We start from the raw sequence: 9,841 nt of genomic DNA, 5'->3' as shown, positions 1-9,841 counted from the left end.
CACTCATATGTGGAATTTAAGAAACAAAACAAAGAAAAAAGAGACCCAAAAACAAACCCCCCCTTTTTTTTAAGATTTTATCTATTTATTTGTCAGAGAGAGCATGCCCACAAGCAGGGGGAGCGGCAGGCAGAGGGGGAGGGAGAAGTAGACTCCCAGCCAAGCAGGGAACCCGATGCAGAACTTGATTCCAGGACCCTGAGATCATGACCAGAGCCGAAGGCAGATGCTTAACCAACTGAGCCACCAAAGTGTCCCCAAAAAACAAACTCTTAAGTATAGAGAATAAACTGATGGCTACAAGAGGGGAAGTAGGGGAGGGGGTGAAGTAGGGGAGGGGGTGAAGTAGGGGAGGGGGTGAAATAGGTGATGGGGATTAAGGAGTACATATATGATGAGCACTGAGTGATGTACAGAGTTGTTGCATCAATATATTATACACCTGAAACTAATGTAACACTTTATGTTAATTATACTGGGAAAATAAATAAATACACAAACAAGCAAATAAATGGGAATAAATAAATAATAAATAAAATAAACAAATAAGAGGAATGTGACTTCAAAAGGAGTTCTGGTTCAAGACAGTGACTATAGCAGGCTTATGAACTCAGTTCCTCCCAGGGACACACCAAAACCAAAGCTAAATATGGAAAAATTCCCTCTGAAAAAAATCCAGAAACCAGCTCAGTGACATCTAAACACTGGATAAATGGTAAAAAAAAAAAAAAAATGCACATCAAAATGGGTAGGAAAGGCCAAGACACAATCTTGCCATAAACCCCACCTCTAGCACAGCAACACACACCAGGAAGGGAACTCACAATCCAGTTTCTCCCTGAGAAGTGAAGGGTTTGGACCCCACAACTTGTTCCCCAAGTTTTCAGACCTGCCATCCCTTCTTCCATTCTCCCCAATTTAAATTCAGAATACTTGGGGCACCTGGGTGGCTCAGTCGTTAAGCATCTGCCTTCGGCTCAGGTCATGATCCCAAGTGTCCTGGGATCCAGCCCTGCATCAGGCTCCCTGCTCAGTGGGGAGCCTGCTTCTCCCTCTCCAGCTCCCCCTGCTTGTGTTCCCTCTCTCGCTGTCTCTCTCTGTCAAATAAATAAATAAAATCTTTAAAAAAAATAAATAAAATAAAATAAATTCGGAATGCTGTAGACTCTTTGATCACTAACTTTGTTCCTCTGCCATCACTTATACTTTTATGTTGAAGCCTATATCATGATCTAAAGTCCTTCTGGACCCTGCCATAATGTCAGTGGGTCCTAGAAGTATCTACTAACTTCTGAGGTTCTCACTACATACCTTTATCGTACTTTGAAGGACTTTATGTTTACCATTATCTCTGAACTTAAAAGGCTGCTTAATAATTATCTATTCACTTGTATGACTCCCCCTCTCAGAGACTTGAGGGTAAGGATTGTGTCTTTCTTCTTTGTATTCCTGACACATAATATACTTCCTGAGTTGGAACACTAAAGATATTTGTAAATATTTGTTAAGTGACTGAATCACCAACTCTTGCACAACTGTCTTCCCATTCTAATCACAGGTGACAGCAGTCAGGACAAGTTATCCGAAAATATGGCAACTTGGCACATTGAATATTTCAAGCTGAAAGAATTGGAGAGTTGACAAGTGCAGGAAGGATTTTCTGACAGGTCACAGACCCTCAAGTGAGAGGTACCCTCCTCCCTACACTGAGAGGAAAGGAGTATCCTTATCTCTGAAGACACAGGAACACCAAGAGCAATCTGAATGAACAGTGCTCACAGTTTCTCCCAGAACTGCATTAAGCTCATACTCTTTTCTGTCCAATCACATTTTTCCATGACTCTTCATTATACCTAGCACAAAAACACTCAAGGTTTAACCACTTCTTCAGTCCTTCATTTCCTCATGAAGGCTCCCAGCTAACATAAAACTTCTATTAAATAAATGTGTATGCTTTTCTCTTGTTAATCTGGGGCCTCTTCATTTAGAAGGGTAAAGGAAAAAGATATTTTTCCTCCCCTGTGTAGGCATTCCCTAACTTCCCTCCTTCCTCAGGAACATTAGTGCCTGAATATCAACCCTCTTTACTACATCCATTCTCTCCTGACTTTCCCTTTACAAAACATCATCTTTTCCTACCTGGATTTATTCAATTCTCTCCTAATTTCCACTACTTCCCTTTTCTCCCAAAGCACCTAGCTCCATGCCATGAACTTAAGAGGCACTCATCGAGTACATAATACTAATGAGCAGAGTAGTTCATGGGCTGACAGGCTCATAGACTCCAACAATCTGGGGCTAACCTGATTCTGTAGCACATCTCAATAAATCATCTCTGCTGGCATGAAGGCAAGTCTCTTAACCAAGTGGAACTTTTTCTTCCTATCCCCTTTCCCCTTAGAATTTCCAGAGAACTAAGTAAACAACAGTCAAGTCCCAGTGTGGGTAGAAACAGCACTGATTCACAGTTATAAACTTTATGGTTCTACTTTCTCTGTGTTTTCAGAAAGCTTCACTTAGCCATTACATGTGCTGGATTTTATTATTTGTTCAATTTCTCATCCCTCCATATCCTTATCATGCTTCACTGTGAGATGAACCATAGCAAATACTTCAATGTACCAATGAAGTTGGGCTCAGATAGGCGACTTGCTTTCTCTTATATGTGAGTGGAAGTGAAACTGTCAGTTCCCAGCTATAAGCATCACATGTATCTGTTTGCCCTTTGGAATTATGACATCCTCTATGAGAAGAAAAAGCCTCAAGTAACTACTGACCTTAGAACAAAAGATCTTTGGAGTAGACTTGAACTCAGCCCACAGCCTGGGACAGAACCACACTAGCTGACCAGCAGAGCAAGGAACAAGAAATAAATCATCGTTATGTTAAACCAATGAAATTTAGGGTTTGTTCGTTATGCTGCATTACTACTATAGGAACCAGATTAATACACTGTGCTTGATGTATGTTCTCTAAATCTCTAGATTATAAACTGTTGCCTTTAGCCAATGAAAACAGTGTAAGAAGGGCAGAATCTGGGGTGGCAGGGTGGCTCAGTCAGTTGAACTGATAAGAACAGATACTACACTTGATCTTAGCCAAAAGGCCAAGAAGCGATGGGGCTCAGTCAGTTGAGCATCTTGACTTCAGCTTGATTTCAGCTTAGGTCATGACCTCAGGGTTGTGGGATTGAGTCCCATATTGGGCTCTGTGCTCAGCAAGGAGTCTGCTTCCTCTCCCTCTCTCCTTCTCCCCCTCTTCCCACTCTCTTGCACTCTCTCTCTCTAAAAATAAATAAATACATCTTTAAAAAAATAAAAGAAGGGCAGAATCCTGCTTGAAAAGCACATTTTCAATCTAATAAAAGTTTTAGAAATATCTCAAAAAGAACTAGTCCATATTTTACAATTCACCAAGATTTTATGATTCTTTGGGTTGGTTACTGTTACTGCTGCTTACCAGGGTTGGTATTGATCATTCTCTTCTATTAGTTGAAGTGGCAGTTCTGTCTGTCATATTTCTCTTTATTGAATACATTTATTCATAATCATTATTACAGCCTTTTTAACATGGATGCTCAGCTCAAATGATACCCATAAACTTCAGTTACATTATATCTTCAAGGTTCAAGTCAGACTTTTAAGGATTTGTGAAAAGCCATAAAGAAAACGATTAGCATTAAACATATGTGATGTATAGTAATGAATTGAACACAAAAAATTGCCCATATTTTGAGGCAAAGAAGGTATAAAACTGACTAGCAGTAATTTGAGGTTAAAAAAAGTTTAAAATCCTAATCCCTGATGTTACTAAATCTGCATCTTTTTCCCTTTTTTATTTTTATTCCAAAACCAATACAGATTCAGATTCCATATAAATTTAGAACTCAGGTAGCTTGGGGATTAAAGAGCAGATGGGAAACTCAGAGTCCAAAATTCGAATCCTTATTCAGCCACTGATTTACTGTATGATACTTAAAATGTTCTTTCATCTCTACAATGGAGTTGATCTGGCAAAACATTCCAGTTAGCAATGTTTAAGCTATTTTGGAAACAACCTATTCAGAATGTTTTTAGCTATCTCAAAATAGTTGAAGACTTCTCTAAGTATTAAATATCAAGCTCAATTTAATTTATAACTTAAACACACACACACAAAACAGGAAAAAAAACTGAATGGCTGTTTTGATTTGGTGTAGTAAATCTTAGTAGGAACAACCCAAATTTTAGAAACAGTCATGAATTTCCCCCAACTTCAAGGATAAATTATATTTGGTAAGCTACTCAAACTTTTCAAGCCTTGGTTTCTTCATCTGGAATACATGACAAAAGTACTGAAGGATTTTTGTGAAAATGGAAGTAGAAGAAGTATATGCACATCATATAAGAGCGGCAGCATAAATCAGAGCCCAACAAATGAAAACTACTATTTATTAATAGTGACTGAAATCACAGAGCAACAATAAGGTGTCCAAAATTTGAATGAAGCTTAGGTGTCATAAGAAATGGAGCTACTTAAAGGGGTAAATAAATAGGCTCATGGGACTGACTGTTCTCACACAATTCTTGAGGTATCTTTGTGACAGTTGGGGAACAGGAGAGAAGACAGATGGGGGGCCTTATTTGAAACACCTGCTTAAACAATCAAGAAGAACAAAAATAAATAAAACACACAGGGTCTCCAATTCCAAATGCTTTACAAACATTAGTGGCATCACAAACCACTTACCAGGATATCTTTCCCTTCCAACAATCACTTCCTTATTCAACCATATGCTCCAAGCTCAGTTCTACCTGAGTCTCACTGCCAAACTGAAAGAACAGTAATCTTTCTCATAATACTAATAATCATAACCATCAATACTGAGCACTTACTCTGTACCATACTACATACCTGACATATCTTTAGATCTCCCAACCATGCTGAAGGGATGCTGGAATTCCAATTTTAAAATGAAGAAATGGGCCATCAGAAGGATGAAGTTTCCCCAGTTTCACACAGCAAACAAGAAACAAAGCAGGGATAAAAATCCAAGTTTTTCTGATTCCCAAGTTCATGATTGTTCCATGAAGCTTTGACTTTAATGGTAAAGACGCAGCATGTTAGAGTTTGGGGTTGGGAGGAAGCTGAGACCTTGTCTAATCCAAGCCTGCTTTTTATAGATGAGGAAATTGAATTCCAGATCAGAAGAACCAAGTGACTTATTCAAGTTCACCAAACAAGAAGAGGCAAAACCAAGGATAGAATTTTTTCCACATTATCCTTCAGTAAAATTCTACTATAAAGAAATATATTAGCAAGTCAAATCCTGCCGTTTCCATGACTCCCAGGTATCAGGACTCCCTAACCCCCCCATCTACACAGACACACATAAACACACCCCAAATGTGGAAATAATTGAACTCTGCTACCTCCAGGTTATGCCACTGAAACCCTGTGAAGAAAGCCAAAACTTGGCTATAAAATGTTTTATACAGTACTGCTATGAATATTTTTTGAAAAACTGAAATTACTTATTCAGTGGACTGTGACAAAATTTCAGGCAGTTACCAGTTTTTACAAACTCCTGCTTGGAAGACAGAAGGATGAGCTTAACGAGGTGCAAAGAGTCAATCTATACTTTTCATCTCAAATACATATTATTGTAAGGAAGCAGAGAGCCGAGTGGTGGCAGGTACATTGTTGAAGGGAAAAGATCCAGCTTTTACCAGTTTTTTTTTTTTTTTTTTTTAATCACACAGGAAGTCAGATTGCATGGGTTTCACTTAGTGTAATGATCCTGGTGACTGTTCCCATTCACAATCACCTCTTGCAGACTGAAGCATGGTTCTGACGTCATGCTGACTACTTTGATTTGCCAACATAACTCTAAGGTTGTGTTCTCAGGCAAGGAGCCAATATGAAGGGTTTTTTTCTTGGTTACCATACTGTTCTGGATACATCATTTTACAAAGTAACAACCAAGGTCAAAAGCATTGCCTCCATGCTGGGCCATAACAAAACACCTTTTGAAGGCTGCTTGAGTCTGACTTCATAACACTTCAATGTTGATATCCATGAGACACATTCTTCATTCTCCTGCTATGACCAATTCAACTTTTTCAGGAACTTTTGCACATGATGACTCCATTTCGTTTTGTTTTGTTTCATTTTAGTTGCTAGTTGCTATGGATTAAATGTTTGTGTATCTCCCTATATCCCTCCAAATTCATACGTTGAAGCCCTACCCCGCAATGTGATGGTATTTGGAGGTGGGGCCTTTGGGAGGTGGTAAGGTGGGACCCTCATGATGTGATTAATGCCCTTATAAAAGGAGGAAGAGACAGGAGACCTCACTCTGTCTCCCCATGAGCACCACTGAGAAAAGGCCATGTAAGGACAAAGCAAGAAAGCGGCCATCTGTACCAGGAAGAGAGCTCTCACCAGACACTGAATATGCCAGCACCTTGATCTTGGACTTCCTGCCTCCAGAACAGTGAGATGTAAATTTATGTTGTTTAAGCCACTCAGTCTGTGGTATTTTGTTATAGCAACCTGACCAGACAAAGATATTAGTCAAATATGCAAAAGACAGAATTAAAAAGGTTTCCAAATTCCAGATTGTTACTGAATATAATTTTTAAAGATTAGGAAATAATTTCCAGGTGTAAAGAGTTCCATGAAATACTTTAACCCTTCTGAGGATATGAGTGCCATTTATTCCATGAATAACAATGTGAGATTCTGAGAGTCTATGTGCCCTGGCATATGACAATGGTTAAACGATGCAGAGTGCAGAGGGAGTTCTGAACAGGTTCAGACAGTTTTTAGTTCACATGACAGTTCCAAGAAGGCTCAATTAACTAGGTTCTTTAAATGAAGGCTACAAAGGAAAAAGAGCAAGCCTTCTGCTTTTTTGAATGATATTTTGAAAGGCATTTTTTCCCCAACAGAATAAGCACATCACCATGAATTCTAGACTCTGAGATCCAAACACTGAGCAAATTAAAACAAAGGAAACATGAAAAAGCAGCTCCAATGGTAAGGTCTTGATGCACCTTCAAACGAATTTGTTCTGAATAATACATCAAGTATCTAAGAACTCACATCTTAACCAATTTTTTTAAAAGATATATTGTAAAGTGCAAAGCATCAAGAAAAGCAGTGATGTTCCCCAACATTTCAAGAGGCTGATTATTAAAAAAATGTTTCAAAAATTTTTGGATGAGGGCAGAAGAGAATTCCTGAACTCTTGGTTGAGCATCACACAAACTTTCTTGCTTTCAGATCTCTGCAGTTCAAAGACATAAGCCTGTGCCAGGAGTACCATGGCTGAGATAGCTGCAGAGTGCCTCCCAGAGAATTATATCAAGTAGATAAAGGAAGGAACAAAGGCACAGTCAGTCGACAGACTACAAGCCCTAAAATATACACAAATGGCCCCAACAACCCCTTCTAAACAATGTTAAAGACATGTCCTGTATTGTAACTGTGGATATTTGGAAAGAGCTCTTTGTTGCTTGAAGGAAGATATTTTCTGGTCTTAAAAGAATCAAAAGCTCTTATGAATTCTAAATTGGAAAACGGTCGCTCGGAATACAAAAAGCTAAAGGGACATTAGTCCATGATTTGACAGAGATTTATAAAGCTCCATAAAATGGCTTGGATATACAAGAATATATATGCTTAAGGAAATAAGCAATATCAAGTGAAATTATTTTTAACATTATAAGAAGATTTAATATCCAAAAAAGATATAGTAATAAGCAAAAGCCCCTTTGTAGGGTCCCTTCAGAAGATGTGCATCTTAAAAATTTTTTCTCAAGAAGTCCTTTACCTGTCAGCATACCCTCACTTCACAAAGTGCTCCTTATGTGGTCCTGGTCTCCTATTCTTTATTATAGTTGTCCAAGGGTAAAATTAGACCGTGAGCTCCTTCAGTGAACAGAATGGTTCTTAACAGCTCTCTCTTCCTAGTGCTAGGTGATGCCCTGGCACATAATATATGGTCAATTAACATTTGCTAAACCTTAAAAACTACTCCCCCACATGTCAAAGTTTGTGAAAAATATCAATAGATCCTTTGATTTTATTCTCACACTATCAAAGGTAATTACAAGTTGAGTCTACAGAGCTCATGAAATGGGTAATACCATGAAAGGGGCTAAGATTCCTTCTTAGGCACCTTTAATTTCTTCCCAAGAATGGTTCAATGCTCCAAAATATCTCTGTGTTGTTGACTTCAAGTGACTAATTAGGGGCAATTATACATGAGGACATCTGTGTACAGTAATTCCCAGAAACACAATTTTTATCACATTCTGTCCATGTGGTACTAAGTGCCTGGACAGAGCATAGCACAGATGACAATGATTCAGAGGTACCATGAAAACACGTCCCTGTGATACAGGTAATTTCCCAGGACCTCTATCAAATCACAATTCACAGATGCCCAAGCTGGCCACCTACCTCTTCAGGAAACGTTTGGTCCTTTCGGTTACTGATATATGGAATATAGTGGAACATGACACATGACCAAAGCAAGGAAACAGATGCAAAGATTATATTTCTAACCTATAAACTGTCCAAACTTTCTCCTACTTCTCCTTATCCTCCTGGTTAGATAAAATAATAACTTCTAACATCCCTTTAGAACTGGAAATTTAGCAAGTACTCTAATCTATCCCATTTCATATGACCTTCACAACAATCTTGGGAGGTCAGCAGAATTATTTCCATTTCAAATGAAAAACGGATATCAGGGGAAGGAGAGGAATTAACCCAATGGCAAATTCTAATTGCAGAGCCAGTGTTCCTGTCACTACATCCTTTGTCGTCTCTGCAGTTGGTCTTTGGGCACCTCACTTGCTTCAGCCCGGCTACCTAGCCAAACCATTTGTTATTCAAAGGATGAAATAAGCACCCATGTATGGTCCCTGGAATGGGAAAATATAGTCAATGGGAGATGTATTAAAGAGTTAAAAAAAATCCTTGACACAGAAATAAAAATAACTATAGGAAAGCTCAGGAAATTCTCCAAAATAGTTACCAAATTAACGTCAACAAAAGAGATGCGCATAATTCAATTCTTCAACCACCACCAGGACCAGGCCAGAGAAAAAGAAAGGATGTCTTCCAATGTCATCTTTCTTCCTCCCTGAAAGCTATTCTGAGCACCCTTTAAACTAAATCAAGATCCCAGTTCCTCCTAGACATGCTGCATCTTCCCCATACCACTTGTCCTCAGACTGACAGTCAATTCTACAATATTTTCCAGCTCCGCAGCCCTATTAGAAGTCTATCTCTGAGATAGACTTGAGACTTTGTCTAAGAGGATGGAGCCCAAGATGAAAATATGGCAACCATTCACTATAATGACTGAGGTGAATGTCATTTCAACTTCCTGGTGACTACCAGAATACAGGTTATTGGGCTGCAATTTGTTAATGTTATGCTGCTCATCACTATATTTAGCAAACAAAATCTTAAGAACTATATGGGGCGCCTGGGTGGCTCAGCTGTTAATCGGCTGCCTTCGGCTCAGGTCATGGTCCCGGGGTCCCAGGATCGAGCCCCACATCGGGCTCTCTGCTTGGCAGGAAGCTTTCTTCTCCCTCTCCCACTCCCCCTGCTTGTGTTTCCTCTCTTGCTGTCTCTCTCTCTCTGTCGAATAAATAAATAAAATCTTTTAAAAAAAAATCTTAAGAACTGTGATTATTTTATTTCTAAGCATTATCTGAACTTTGAATAACTGAAAGATATAGGTAGGAGTGAGCCCACCAACTGAATCTGTCTCAGAGGCTCACAGGTATAATTGCTAGTAATACAAGATTTCATATCTCTGGTTTCACTGGATTCAAAC

General features: G+C 38.9%; 1 pseudogene; it reads right to left on the bottom strand.

Annotated features, from left to right (window-relative positions):
* Positions 1-2,900: 2,900 nt before the first annotated feature.
* LOC113913429 lies at positions 2,901-3,118 on the bottom strand (annotated as a pseudogene).
* Between the last annotated feature and the right edge of the window lie 6,723 nt (positions 3,119-9,841).

This window comes from Zalophus californianus, chromosome 14 (assembly GCF_009762305.2).
Source record: "Zalophus californianus isolate mZalCal1 chromosome 14, mZalCal1.pri.v2, whole genome shotgun sequence".
Classification (NCBI taxonomy): Eukaryota; Metazoa; Chordata; class Mammalia; order Carnivora; family Otariidae; genus Zalophus; species Zalophus californianus.
The sequence above is the reverse complement of the archived record's forward strand: the minus strand, read 5'-3'. Positions and strand labels throughout refer to the sequence as shown.